The 16,336-nt window shown below is 36.2% G+C and overlaps 1 pseudogene; it reads right to left on the bottom strand.

The window, feature by feature from the left end:
* Positions 1–3,718: 3,718 nt before the first annotated feature.
* LOC149251489 (uncharacterized) overlaps positions 3,719–16,336 on the bottom strand; it is a 178,753-nt pseudogene continuing 166,135 nt past the window's right edge.

Raw genomic sequence — 16,336 nt, 5'->3', positions numbered from 1 at the left:
ATGTCCTAGTAGGGAAAAGTAATGGTGATATGAGGATTTGTATAGATTTTAGGAATTTGAACAATGTTGTGTGTGTGCTTTATTCTTTCCATGACTAGTATTAAGTGTTGTACATTGTGTTGGGTGCAACGGGGGATTCACAAGAGGGGCTGCAACCCCCTTGTTGGAGGGTATGCAGGGGGGTGGTAGCCCCCCTACACAGGGTCCAAGGCAACGCCCCAAATTTTTTTTTTATGTGAACCCAATAATAGTTTGGTGGACCTAAGGATGGGGGATGAACCCACAAATGTTGGGCAGACCTACCCATGGTTTTGTGCATGGGTTTTTCACATGGTTTTGAGCGTGATGGTTTTTTTCCCGTGATATTTTGTAGATCCATTCAAGGGAACTACAGTTATGTTCTAATGCGGGGTTATGGATTGGGTTTATGAATGCATCGACATGTATATATATGTATTGTAACATTGAAAGGAATATAATGAAGAATCAATCTGGTAGTCTTGGTTTATGGGATCCAGGGGAAAATCTATGTGTATATTTGTTTTATGTTCTCGCAATTATTTATTTTTCTATTTTAAGAATTCATTTGCATGTAATTTTTTTTATAGGGTTAAAATCTAGAAATAAAGCATCCGAGAAGGATAATTTCCCATTGCTTCCCATGGAGAAAATTTTACAATTAGTAGCAGGCTCTGAATTAATATCTTTCTTTGATGGGTTTTCAGGTTACAATCAGATTTTGGTACATCTTGCTAATAGGTTGAAGACTAATTCAAAACTGAGTAGGTTATATATGGCTATTAGAAGATTCCCTTTTATTTAATTAATGCAGGAGCCACTTTTTAGAGAGCCATGCATATAGTTTTTAGAGGTCTTATCAATAAATCAGTGGTTATCTACGTTGATGATATTACAGTTTAATCTAAAAAATGAGGCAATCATTTACATGACCTTAAACGAACCTGTGAAAGGTGTAGAAAATATGGTATGTCTCTTAAACCTAAGAAATCATTCTTTGCTTTGACTGAGGGTAAACTATTAGGATTCATTGTTTCCAAAGAAGGTATCACTATTGATCTTGATAGAATTAAAGCCATTTCTGAAATTTCCTTACCTCACAACAAGAAATCAATGCAATCCTTTTTAGGACAAATTAATTTTGTAAAGCATTTTGTCCCATATTTATCTCAAATTGTCATGCCATTACAAAATATGATAAGGAAAAACACAACTTACAAGTGGGGTACAACTGAAAGAAATTATTTTGATTCAATCAAGCAAGCCATCATTCAAGCTCCTTTTGTATCTTCACCTAATTATTCAAAATAATTTATTCTACATACTTTTTCTTTTGATCATTCATATGCAGTTGTGCTAACTCTAAAGAATGATGAATGAGCATAATACCCTATTGCATTAAACAAGTCAACATTAGAGGGGGTATAATTGAACTATTTAGAAGTTGAAAAAATCCTTTCCAGTCTTTAATTTTATCAAACCTTTCAAACCATTTATGCTTAAATCCCATACAAAGTTAATTGTGTCATTCCCAATAGTAAGACAATTACTAGTCCAAAATGAGCTTCGAGGAAAAAGGGAAAATTGGGTCACAACTCTACAAGAGTATGATTTAGGGATTATACTTGCCACTATGATGAGGGGACAAGGCTTGTGAAATCTATTTTCCAACTCTAATGATACTTCATCACAAGACATCCTAGGTGAACATAAACAAGTACAAGAGGTATGCCTAATAAATTTAGATTCTCAATATGCAAATCTCATTTTTTATCTAGCTCATAGGTATGCACCTGTTGAATTAGAACCTAAGAAGAAAAGAGCCTTGAGATTGAAAGAAAACCAATATCAACTTGTGAATGATATTTTTTTTTGAAAAATTATGATTTTTTTTCTTAAATGTCTTAAGAAATCTGAAGTTGATAAAATCTTGTAGGAAATGCACGATGGAGCAGCTGGTGGACACTATGGAGGAGATACAACTACACACAAAATCCTTCATGCTAGCTACTACTCGCCAACTCTATTTAAAGACACACATGCTTATGTTAGGAAGTGCAAGATCAAACAAACAACTTCATACAAAGAGAGGAAGGTCACCTTACCACTACAACCAATAAACATTAAACAACCTTTTGAACAATGGGGACTAGATATCATAGGAAAGATCATTCCTCACTCCTCTAAGAAACAAAAGTATATTCTTACAACTAGGACTACTTCACAAAATGGGTGGATGCTATTATCTCAAAACCAGACCCTGACAAGCTGCTGATCAGGAAGACTTCAAGTAACTCTTTCAAACCTACTTTAGGCTGAGGCTTAGCCTCCTTAACCTGAGATGGCTCTCTCACAAGATTAAAGATTTGGATAATGAATAAGATGGCTAACTCTCTGAAACAAAATGAACAAGTATAAAAGGTTGAAACACAATTAGAAAGTATCCATTGGGCTTATGGAGTCAGATATGCTTCAGTAGTGATAGTAAGGTTAGCTTTGCATAGAAGTCAAGGCATTCAAAATCCAACATATGTAGAACACACCAAACACATAGAAGGCCAGTACAGTTTACGAATATATGAAGGAAATTAGAGCACTGTTAGTGATTTCTAAGTAATCACATACTCATAACACTGTAGATAATAGGAAAAGACAACACAAGACATTCATCACATTGAGTTCTTTATGATTCCTGAGAAGCAAAGCTAATACTGTATTACTAAAAACAGAGTCTTTTACATAAAGCCAAATATCAGAGCTTTTCTCAATAAATTTCCAACCCCAAGTACATTGCTCTTTCTCCTATATATAGAATTCTTTACAAAGCTGAGATTCCTCCTCCAGCATGAGGGGAACTCGAATTCTGCTTGCTATGACACCTATTCAAATTTTAACTAACTATTAAATGCAACAAACTGCCAACTAGAAGTTTTAGAAACCTAAGACAATTAGGAGTCTAACTCCATATCATGTTGGTAATAGCATTTATTACAATCAAATCTTGTTCTCTGACAAGTGGTCTCCTTTAGTTTAGCTTTGGTGGATGTTTAAAACTCCTTGCTGGCCCTTAAAGTCTTATCTCTTTACTACTGCTAGAAAGTAGGAGACTGCCCCTGTTTTTTTGCTTTTGGTTTCCTCAAGGATATTCAAAACCCATTAAACATGTTGTTCTTCTTTGATTACATAAAAATGTATTGGAGTGCCACGTTCTTCATGTGCTGTAGACCTTTCCCATATACACATGTGAAGACAAAACCTCTTCAAAGTTGTTTGAAATATCATGAACCATACTAGCTGTGATAATTTGTATAACAAAAAGATTAAAGTTCCTCCGCTTGTTTTGCCCTTGCTGGATGCTTGCATATTGTAAATGATCCTTTTCTAAGATTTCTTTTCAAAAAAATTCCCTTTGGTCACTCAGAATTGGTCGACTGAATTATGATATGCAGCTACAGTACCTTTGTAGTGCGCTACGAAATTGTTGTGCATTATGCATCACCTACAGCAGTTTCGTAGCACGCTACGAAACTGCTGTGTAATCACCAAACACAGTTTTAATACCAAAATTTGACTATCTTGAGCCTATTTATATTGAACTGTCCTTTTCAACTGCCCTGAAGCTATTCAAACCTGAATGGAGATGCATCATTCTTCAAGAAAAACTACAACAAGGTAAATCATCAAAATTTGTGACATAACCTTACTTGCTGTGTGATTCCCTTAAGGAAATTGTTCCCGCTGACTTAGCTGTATCTTCAAATGATGCAATATGACAAGGAGGTGAATTTTCAAGGTGTCTTAGTGTTGCAGCTGCTGCAGAAGCACGAGCATATACCACAGAATGTAAAGGATTCCCTCCAAGCTTGTTAATGCTATAAGTTTGGTGGGAAGAAAAGAGCTCATCCACATCAGCTTCATGCCTTAACCCACTTAATGTCTGGCTTCTCGACTTTGTCCAATCCAAGGCAATAACTTCTTGATTCAACTGTTTGTCTAATGCAAAAAGGTTTGCATCATGTTCTGAGTGTACTATGTGAGCAAGTTCATGCAATAAAGTCTTCTTAATGCTCTCATAGTTTCTAAATCCATTAAGATCATCTGTTCTTAGCCGTAGAGATATTTCTTCCCTGTGATTCTTATTTAATCCAAGAATACAATTAAGGATGATCCCTGCATACCCAACAGGGGCTAACTCTGTCATAGTTCCTACCCTCCATCGATGCTCCTTCATGATAGCAATTATACCTGGATCACTGACATGTCTGTGCATGATTGCTAATGCCTTTTCCGCAGGAGGATTTAACTCGATTCCAGGAAGCTGAAGGGTACAGAAGTCAGAGAAGATGTAAGGCCCTTGAGGCAATCTTCTAGGAATATCAAATCCATTTGCAATACGTTGTTTTGTCCTCCTTTCCTCCTCAATTACACCCCAATACACACAAGAACAACGACTTCTCTTTTGTAGAACAACTTGATACTTTGAAATGGATCATCGAAATATAGGATTAGCCTTGCACAAGCATCTAAATTTGGTTTCATTTGGATGATCCATGACATTCCTTAGAATAGTGAACAAAGTTCTCATAACAGGGGCAATTTCAATAGGTGGCACCTGAGACTTGAGCTTTTAAATGGTATCTTGAAGGCGCACAGAAGTAGCAACTGTGGACTCTTGAATTCTTCTCAAATCTGCATCTTCATGTTCTAAGTTCAACTGCATGGATTCAAAGTCACTTACAACAGGTTTTTTCAGTTTAGAACCAAGAATGTCATGTTGCAATTCTGTAACAGGTTGGTTCAGCCTAGAACCAGGAGTGTTGTGTTACATTTCTGTAACAGAATTTCCATAATTAAGATTTGATCCGACAGAACTGGAACCAACTATCTGAACATCACTTGATTGCCTAGAGAGGACATATACTGTGTCTGGTTGTTCTAAGAGGTTGGTATCAGGATCAGGCTCAATAATGGTTTTATATCTGCAGACAGTGTAGCCTTCTTGACTATCATCGGGATCTAGTTCAGCAATCAGAATTTAAATTGAAAGCCTATTAATTTGCTTCCCATGTATGAACCCAAACATCATCATGATTGTGAACACTCGGCTCCCTTTCGAAACTTGCAACTTGTGCGTACCAAGACAGCTAATGACCTAAATGATGAGGATAATCAGTTGAATTGACAGGCAAAGTGCATGCGCTGAAAGATAAAAGATTTTGATAAATTTGATAGCTAGATGAGATTTTCTATGGATCAGCACGAATCCCCGATTTTGTAGTGCATAAGAACTTTGAAATAGGATTGAAATATGGAGCTTAGGTGTGATGTTAGACCAGTGATGGATGAAAATGGAGTGTTGACCTTTATTTAAACATACTAACAAGACTCCTAGGACGTAGACACTAAAGCAAACATGAAAAATTAAACCTAGACTAACACCTAACCTTTACAATCAAAATGATGTGAAACAATTTAGAAATTGTTTCTTAGGTGATAATAGGTGGCTCCACTTGGGATAGTGTGCTCCTGTAGTATGCTAAGAACTCGTAAGTCCAGTGCTTTATCCTCTTATGACAAACGGACAAATGCTTGACAAGCATCCATTTCAAGCTTCCTGGGCCTTCACCTCAGGCTTAAGCTTGATGATCACTGTAGGAGAAAAAAATCTATATCTACTGAAAAATGCTCAGTCAACCTTGAGCTTATTTGCATTTTCCTACCTACCTACCCTATCAATTTCAAACTTCTTTCAGCTCAATCAATGTGAAATTTCCAATGTAGCCAATCATTTGTCTTGTCTGATATTTGAGTTTTTTTACTGCATCGGAGTTTAGAGCAACTATGATATTGTGATGACCACTGCCACTGAAATTTCCTCTGATCTTCATAGAAAAACTGAAACACTGGAGAGTAAAACTCTTCCATGTATTTAGCTATAGGATCCCAGAATGCATGATCAGCTTGATGATTCTCGTAACTTTCTGGTTGTACAAACTGATCTTCAATAATAGTTTATTCTTCCTCAATCATGAAAAAGAAAGCAAGCAACACCCTCTCCTTGTGTTCTGCCACATAAAGCTTTTGAAAAGTATGATCATGATCATGAAGACTATATGATTGAATTTGACCTTGTAAACCTTCAATGTCTTTCTCAATGTCCTTAGCAACTTCATCCAAAAATTTCATCTTATCTTCTGTCTTGCACTCAAATGATTTTAGATAAGAAGACAAGGACAAAGAAAAATTTTCATCTATTTCTTCATTAATATGATCATCATTCCATTGTTTGAAACCTTGAATTGAAGGAGAGTTTGCCACCAAATCTGATCTATCTATCCATTCCTCCAAAAACATAAGCCAAAAGTCTTCAAATGACTTAATAGATTTGGCAGGAAAGCTTTCAACCCATTGTTTACATTTCCCTTAAAATGAATCATAGAACAACATAATGCAAACATCCTCATGTTTGACTCTAAGAAGCTCGGTAAAATCACAGAAATCTGATATATGCTTCAAAGTTAAACTCAAATCTTCTCCATTGAATTTTGGACCATTCCTTAGAAAATATGTATCCTTGGGAAAATGATTTGGGAAACCATGAATTCTTGAAAACTTTATGCATGCATACCTTGAAATAAGAATGGTAGCATCTGAGTTCTTCATAATTCCAGTGGAACCACCATGAATCTATGAATTTTGAATTCTTCAACAATGGAGTCGCTAAGGTAGTTTTGCAACCTCGAAAGATTTCTGAGCTCATGCTACCTTCAGAAGTTCAGCTTCTTGGTTTTGGGAATGATTAATCTTCAGACTCCTGGCAGACGCACCAAAATGTTATCTCAAAACCAAACCCTGACAGGCTGCTGATCAGGAAGACTTCAAGTAACTCTTTCAAACCTACTTTAGGCTGAGGCTTAGCCTCCTCAACCTGAGAGGGCTCTCTCACAAGATTAAAGATTTGGATAATGAATAATATAGCTAACTCTCTGAAACAAAATGAACAAGTATAAAAGGTTGAAACACAATTAGAAAGTATCCATTGGGCTTATGGAGTCAGATATGCTTTAGTAGTGATAGTAAGGTTAGCTTTGTATAGAAGTCAAGGCATTCAGAATCCAACATATGTAGAACACACCAAACTGATGCAGGAGCATCTAGACCCAGCCAGCAATGTGATGAAATGGTCACATGTTGTGGCTAAAATAGAGTGAAATTCATTAACTATCGGTCAAAAATAGATTTACTGAGGAGGTTGGATTCCTCAAATAGTTTGTTATTGTAATAAATAAGAGATTATCTTATTTAAATGTAGAGATAATAGTTGTTAGTCTAGGTGTGCTTGAAAGCAACGAAATAGAAGATTTCTGTTTGATTTTTAATGATAGGAGATTACATTATCTATTGTTAGAGGAATTAGTGGATAAAATATAGTGAAAATTGTAATAAGAAGGAGACTCTTCGTAGAGATAGAGAGAGGAGCGAAAGCTCAGATTTGAGGAAGGTTTCTCCTTGGGAGCCTTCGGCAGTTTGTATGCTTGGTTTTCTGTATATATGAGTGTGTTGAATTCAGTTCTAGCATATTTGTGGTTAATGCATTCTGAGATGGTTCTGTACATGATGGCAGAAATCGATGTATTTCACATGCTGTAGAATTATCATTGAAATAGTTTGCATTCTGGATTGAAGGAATGTTAGAATCGCGCTTTCCTTTTCCTTATTGTATGAACAGTGGAATTGTCTCAGCGGGTTTGTATTGAATTACTATGGATTCGTTAACCGTGGCTTAATAAACCTGTCTATAAGTCTTGCATGCGCTCTGGTTCATTGAGGATTATCTTGCATGTTCAGTTTGCTGAGTGGCACATATATATATATATATATATATATATATATATATATATATATATATATATTTATATTTATTGTGAAGTTCAGGACTGTGGTTTTGAGTTTATTGGAAGTGATGCCGAATTAATAGATCTGAAAGTGCGTAGATCTATTGTAGAAAGTGCGCAGATCCAATTGAAAGTGTGAATTGTTGTATGGACAGCGAACCTTATTTGTTTGATTTAAATTGATAAATCAGGGAATAGTATTTGTTGAGAGCATCGGAAGATCCTGGTTTGCAGGCTAGCTGAGCCCTACATCAAATTTTGGTATCAGAGCCGGAAGGCTCTGTTGAAATGTTTATTGTCTGAATGACGTCAAGAAGGTTTTTGTTGAATTGGAATATATTTTTGAATGTGTAAGTAGCAGATTTGCTGAAACAAAAGTTGCAGAAGTGGTGAGATTCTGAAGGTAAATGAAGTGCAGGCGAATGGAATGTCAAGATCACATGAGATCGTGGAGGTAAGATGATATGTTTTTGAAGATAGAATATTGTAGTCTTTGCATTGAAATATTATTGCAACTAACAGATAAAGGAAGCTGGTGAAAGTTTCTAGGTGAAACCTAGAGGTGGCAGAACCTTGAGGAAATCCAATAGAGATTGGATAAGGAAGACAGTTGTATACAGGGAGGTGAGTTGAAGCCAGGAAGAGCAAAGAAAAGTGCTCAAAGGAGGTTCTGGAGATAGAGAACCAATTGCTTGCCAAAAGACCGAGTGAGGAGGGCTTGGTGAGGTAAGTGGCGGCAAGATAGGACTTGCTGCTGGAGAGGCTTTAGTACAACTCATAGCAAGTGAGTGAGAAACTCATAGAGATGGAAAGGATGATGACTAGTGACAGTCGTCACAAAGGTTCTGAAATAAACCACAGCAGAGGACAAAAGGAGAAGGATGCCAAAGCAGTTGGCATACAGAGACAGTTAAGCAAAGAGGAATATGAAAGGGAGAAGGCTGAGATAGCAGTTTAGCTTGAGGTGTTAATGGAGATGTTGCAAAGAAATGAGGAAAACCAGAAGCATGGTTATGTCATGAGAAAGAAGTTGAGGTGGCAGAGACTACAAGAGAAGTGGAATCATCAGGTAAATTTGCAGTTGATAAAGGAAATAAGGGAACTGGAACAAGTTCTTGATGCCAGACAGAAGAAAGAGAAGCTCGAAACAGTTGAGCTACAGCAAAAGGAAGATGCTGAAGAAGATATTGAAGTTTCGATATGTTACCCAGAGAGTGGACCATTACTTTTTGAAAGTGATGAAGAGCTAGAGGAGTTGAATCATATGAATGATTCAAAGCAGCCCAAAGATTTGATGACAGAAGCATCAAAAGAGACCGAAAGGTCCTCTTTTTTTAAAACTAACAATTTATTGGTGAATGCAGGTATTGTCGCCGGTGCTGAGAAACATTTGACTCAGTTGAGCAGTCAAATGAAAGGAAAAGAAATTCTCTGTTCCAGAAGACAAGTATGGGATCCAGGAGGACACAGAACAGAATTGCATGATCAGGAGATCATGGTTAATTTAAACTTTGGGAGTCTGATGCAGGAGCATCTAGACCCAGCCAGCAATGTGATGAAATGGTCACATGTTGTGGCTAAAATAGGGTGAAATTCATTAACTGTCGGTCAAAAATAGATTTACTGAGGAGGTTGGATTCCTCAAATAGTCTGTTATTGTAATAAATAAGAGATTATCTTATTTAAATGTAGAGATAATAGTTGTTAGTCTAGGTGTGCTTGGAAGCAACGAAATAGAAGATTTCTGTTTGATTTTTAATGATAGGAGAATATATTATCTATTGTTAGAGGAATTAGTGGATAAAATATAGTGAAAATTGTAATAAGAAGGAGACTCTTCGTAGAGATAGAGAGAGGAGCGAAAGCTCAGATTTAAGGAAGGTTTCTCCTTGGGAGCCTTCGGCAGTTTGTATGCTTGGTTTTCTGTATATATGAGTGTGTTGAATTCAGTTCTAGCATATTTGTGGTTAATGCATTTTGAGATGGTTCTGTACATGATGGCAGAAATCGATGTATTTCACATGCTGTAGAATTATCATTGAAATAGTTTGCATTCTGGATTAAGGTCGTAGTTATGCGTGGTTTCCTTTGAAGATATACAGAGGGAGAGAGGGGGAAGCGTGCCAAAAGAATAATGAATATTCCTCTCAGTGTTCGGGATGCATCTATGTTATTCGCTGTGTATAAGAAGGCATGATATTTACTGTGTATTAAGATGTTCGATGTTATAGTGTTAATGAATATGGTTTAAAATCGCTGTAAAAGTTTGAATTTCCGCCACTTCCACATAGCACAGCTGTTGGTAGTTGATATTCAACTCATGTGTTAATACCCTGCACGCATGGATATGTCAAACCCTGTGGGCGCCATCGTGCACAGGAGTTATGTCTTTGTTTTGATTTGCTCATGTACATATATACATAAAACTGTGTATTCATACCTTGGCGACGGTGGTGTGAGACAGATGTCTTCGGTTTCAATTTAAAACACAGTTCTTGAATTATTATTATGATGCGCTCTGTGCAGCAACGGATGTGTGATTATGTTATAAAGAATTGTGAATTAGGATTACGCAGTGTTCCCTAGGTACTATTGCGCGGAATCAGGGATACCCTGCTAAAGGCCGAGCATTCCTCGGCTTCCCTTAAACAGAGCTGTGGTATTTATAAACCTGTGGTATGTATATACCTGTAGACGCACCCGAATGAAGACCATAAAGCTTGGGCGCAATTGAGAAATCTTCGTGTATGTATTTACGCCCGTATGCCTCATGTGCGTGGCTGTGAACAGGTTGAATTGGTGTCTCGTAAGCCCCGTATGTGTTTCCACATCGAATTGCTTGATTGATGAACAGGTTGTTATAGTGTAGGTTGGTCTTGGAATAGACCACACCATTGTTGAACCGAAAGAGAGCGTATTCCTGAGGGATGTTGCTTGGATTGCCTTGTTGGCGAAATAGGGGTACACATTGAGTTGCAGATTGATATCAGATTTTCTTAGAAGTTATCTGCATCTGGTTAATTTTTTTTAATTCTGAGAGTATGAATGTGGGTTTAAGAGCAGAGTGTTGAAGATCCTGGTGGTTGCAGGGTGGAGTGGGGTTACCCCTGCATCACAAACACATAGAAGGCCAATACAGTTTATGAATATATGAAGGAAATTAGAGCACTGTTAGTGATTTCTAGGTAATCACATACTCATAACACTGTAGATAATAGGAAAAGACAACACAAGACATTCATCACATTGAATTCTTTATGATTCCTGAGAAGAAAATCCAATACTGTATTACTAAAAACAGAGTCTTTTACATAAAGCCAAATATCAGAGCTTTTCTCAATAAATTTCCAACCCCAAATACATTTCTCTTTCTCCTATATATAGAACTCTTTACAAAGATAAGATTCCTCCTCCAGCATGAGGGGAACTCGAATTCTACTTGCTGTGACACCTATTCAAATTTTAACTAACTATTAAATGCAACAAACTGCCAACTAGAAGTTTTAGAAACCTAAGACAATTAGGAGTCTAACTCCATATCATGTTGGTAATAGCATTTATTACAATCAAATCTTGTTCTCTGACAAGTGGTCTCCTTTAGTTTAGCTTTGGTGGATGTTTAAAACTCCTTGCTGGCCCTTAAAGTCTTATCTCTTTACTACTGCTAGAAAGTAGGAGACTGCCCCTATTTTTCTACTTTTGGTTTCCTCAAGGATATTCAAAACCCATTAAACATGTTGTTCTTCTTTGATTACATAAAAATGTATTGGAGTGCCACGTTCTTCATGTGCTGTAGACCTTTCCCATATACACATGTGAAGACAAAACCTCTTCAAAGTTGTTTGAAATATCATGAACCATACTAGCTGTGAGAATTTGTATAACAAAAAGATTAAAGTTCCTCCGCTTGTTTTTCCCTTGCTGGATGCTTGCATATTGTAAATGATCCTTTTCACAGATTTCTTTTCAAAAAATTTCCCTTTGGTCACTCAGAATTGGTCAACTGAATTATGATATGCAGCTACAATACCTTTGTAGTGCGCTACGAAATTGCTGTGCATTATGCATCACCTACAGCAGTTTCGTAGCGCGCTACGAAACTGCTGTGTAATCACCAAACACAGTTTTAATACCAAAATTTGACTATCTTGAGCCTATTTATATTGAACTGTCCTTTTCAACTGCCCTGAAGCTATTCAAACCTGAATGGAGATGCATCATTCTTCAAGAAAAACTACAACAAGGTAAATCATCAAAATTTGGGACATAACCTTACTTGCTGTGTGATTTCCTTAAGGACATCTTTCCCGTTGGCTTAGATGTATCTCCAAATGATGCAATATGACAAGGAGGTGAATTTTCAAGGCGTCTTAGTGTTGCAGCTACTACAGAAGCACGAGCATATACCATAGAATGTAAAGGATTCCCTCTAAGCTTGTTAATGCTATAAGTTTGGTGGGAAGAAAAGAGCCCATCCACATCAACTTCATGCCTTAACCCACTTAATGTCTGGCTTCTCGAATTTGTCCAATCCAAGGCAATAACTTCTTGATTCAACTGTTTGTCTAGTGCAAAAAAGTTTGCATCATGTTTTGAGTGTACCATGTGATCAAGTTCATGTAATAAAGTCTTCTTAATGCTCTCATAGTTTCTGAATCCATTAAGATCATCTGTTCTTGGCCGTAGAGATATTTCTTCCCTGTGATTCTTATTCAATCCAAGAATAAAATTAAGGCTAATCCCTGCATACCCAACAGGGGCTAACTCTGTCATAGTTCCTACCCTCCATCGATGCTCCTTCATGATAGCAATTATACCCGGATCACTGGCAAGTCTGTGCATGATTGCTAATGCCTTTTCCGCAGGAGGATTTAACTTGATTCCAGGAAGCTAAAGGGTACGGAAATCATAGAAGATGTAAGGCCCTTGAGGCAATCTTCTAGGAATATCAAATCGATTTGCAAAATGTTGTTTTGTCCTCCTTTCCTCCTCAATTACACCCCAATACACACAAGAACAACGACTTCTCTTTTGTAGAACAACTTGATACTTTGAAATGGATCGTTGAAATATAGGATTAGCCTTGCGCAAGCCTTTGAATTTGGTTTCATTTGGATGATCCATGACATTCCTTAGAATAGTGAATAAAGTTCTAATAACACGGGAAATTTCAATAGGTGGCACCTGAGACTTGAGCTTTTGAACGACATGTTGAAGGCCCACAGAAGTAGCAGCTGTGGACTCTTGAATTCTTCTCAAATCTGTATCTTCGTGTTCTAAGTTCAACTGCATGGATTCAAAGTCACTTACAACAGGTTTGTTCAGTTTAGAACCAAGAATGTCGTGTTGCAATTCTGTAACAGGTTGGTTCAACCTAGAACCAGGAGTGCTGTGTTACATTTCTGTAACAGAATTTCCATAATTAAGATTTGATCCGACATAACTGGAACCAACTATCTGAACATCACTTGATTGCCTAGAGAGGACATATACTGTGTTTGGTTGTTCTAAGAGGCTGGTATCAGGATTAAGCTCAGCAATGGTTTTATATCTGCAGACAGTGTAGCCTTCCTGACTGTCATCGGGATCTGGTTCAACAATCAAAATTTAAATTGAAAGCCTATTAATTTGATTCCCATGTATGAACCCAAACATCATCAAGATTGTGAACACTCATCTCCCTTTCGAAACTTGCAACCTGTGCGTACCAAGAAACCTAATGACCTAAATGATGAGGATAAGCGGTTGAATTAACAGGCAAAGTGCATGCGCTGATAACTGATGATGTAGAAAGATAACAGATTTTGATAAATTTGATAGCTGGATGAGATTTGATATGGATCAGCATGAATCCTCGATTTCATAGTGCATAAGAACTTCGAAATAGGATTGACATATGGAGCTTAGGTGTGATGTTAGACCAGTGATGTATGAAAATGGAGTGTTGACCTTTATTTAAACATACTAACAAGACTCCTAGGACTTAGACATTAAAGCAAACATGGAAAAATTAAACCCAAACTAACACCTAACCTTTACAATCAAAATGATGTGAAACAATTTAGAAATTGTTTCTTAGGTGATAGCAGATGCCATCCCCCTAAAAGTTGTCAATTTAGAGCAAGTAATTTATTTTATTGATCAACATATCATTACTAGGTTTGGTTTCCCAAGTGCTTTAAGGTTTGATAATGGCTTGTAGTTTTTTGGTAATTTACTAACTAAATTTTCACTCAATAGAGGTTTTAAAATTAAGTATTCTGCCAATTATTACCCCCAAGGAAATGGATTAGCAGAATCAACCAATAAAAATATCTTAAGGATTATTAGACGAATTATAGATGATAATCAAAGAAATTGGCATAAGACCTTGATTTTTACTCTTTGGGCTGATAGAATAACCTATAAAACATCACTAGGTTCCTCACCCTACCTCCTAGTTTATGGAAAAAAGGTAATCCTTTCCCCAAATGTTTCTTTTACTTCTCTAGCCCTAGTGTAGTCAATTGAAGAACAACCTTGCTCATCCTTGCAATAAAGAATATCCCAAATATTTAAACTAGAGGAAGATAGGGAGAAAGAAAATTAGACCTATGTCAGTCATAAGAAATTTTTCAAAAGTTGGTTCAACTTTGGTTCAATTGGTAACAAAACTTTTCAAGTTGGTGACTTAGTATTGAAATAGGATAAAGCCCATGAAGAAAATGGAAAACATACTAAATTTCAAATATTGTGGCTAGGCCCATTTCAGATTGCAAAATAAATTGGTCCATCTACCTTTATTTTGGAAGATCTTCAAGGAAGAAAAGAAACTATTCTTGTAAATGGATTGATCCTTAAAAATATATATTTTTTGAAAGGTCATTATGAATTTTTTAAATATGTAAATAATCACATGTACAATCTAGTGTGCTACATTAGTTTATCCCTTCATGAGCAATGTTTCTTTCATGCATTTATTTCCTTCCCTTAGTTTTTCAATGGAGTGCTCTATTCTTGGCTTTGTGATTGGGCTATCTTAATTCTCTACTATTTATACATGAAGTTTTATCTTAAAAGGAAATCGCCATTGAGATGATATTACTATGCTTTTGTTTAGGTTTCCTAAAAAATAGAGTCATTGATTGTTGTTCATTATGGTTTACTTGTCATTATTTTGTGAACTTTTCTGAATCCCGGGATCCTAAAAGAAAAATATACTTATTAACAACTGCCTCAAATTAATCAATTTTTGAGATACAAACCTAATCAAGTAGAGATTAGTCATCTAAATCTTTTTCCACCATCCCATCTCTTAAGGAATGGATTTTCCTCCCCATCCGTTGATTAATTATTTTTAGAGAGTAATTAAAAAATATAATAAATTAATTGAAATATAGAAGGTCTCATTATGAGTCGACCTACCATGATCACAGGTTCTAACAATAGTGACATTACCACATCTGGTCACTAAGCCAAGATAAGGGCTTGGTGATGTCTTGTAGCCATATGACTATAAGACAAGAGGTATCATTACAAGCTAACTTATTCACTCCTGTTATGTCTTGTGAATGGCATTGTCAACATCTAGTCACCAAGCTAGGACAGTGGCTTTCAATTTACTTAAATGAAAAACATAAAATTTCCTCAAACATACTTGTTGTAAAACTCTTTCTAATTGATGGGATACTAGCATTTCCAGGGCTAAAAGGTAACATTGTCAAGGCTATGGATTCTTGCTGGCAACAATGGCTCTACCTATGGAATTGAAGTTTATTTTTAATGTTGAACTCTACTGATTACTTAGTATTATCAAATATTACTATCAACAAAATTTACTATTGCTAATGCATACTTCGCTACCAATATAGACCTTATGGGGAAAACCCTTACAAGTTCATAAATAATGATTATTTCTTTTGGTTTTATGTCTCAGGGAAGCTTTTGATGGGAGAGTTGAATTTTAGCATTTTAATATTGTTTAATCTCTTTTCCTTTATTTTTATAAATTTTGTACCATAACAAAGATAATTTTTTTGCCTAATGCGTCACCAATTGTTGTAGAAAACAACAACCCCCCCATTAATTTTTCTTCATAATAATAATGGGGACCCTTTTATTTTTCTAAATGAATAATTTAATCATTAATAAACACTTTGGGCCTTAAATATGCATTTTAATAATAAAATATTCATTCAAGAGAACCATCGCAACCTCAACCAAAGTATTCAAACCCTTTGAATAAGCACATTTTCTTTAATTTTCTTGGGCACCCTAGTACCCGGAACCCTGAAATCCTATATATATTCAACAATTAAATTATAAAACCTTATGGGAACATGGGCTTCTGGGCTCCATGTCATCACTTTCTTAAAATATGTTCACATCTAGGAAGATCATTCTCCCTCTCATTTAATATTTTTTCTTTATAAAAGAACCCACTT

The sequence above is a fragment of the Pinus tabuliformis genome, chromosome 7 (assembly GCF_031772625.1).
Source record: "Pinus tabuliformis cultivar Carrire ecotype Pingquan chromosome 7, CPIR1, whole genome shotgun sequence".
Taxonomy (NCBI): Eukaryota; Viridiplantae; Streptophyta; class Pinopsida; order Pinales; family Pinaceae; genus Pinus; species Pinus tabuliformis.
Note: the sequence above shows the minus strand (reverse complement) of the source record. Positions and strands in the feature narration are given on the sequence as shown.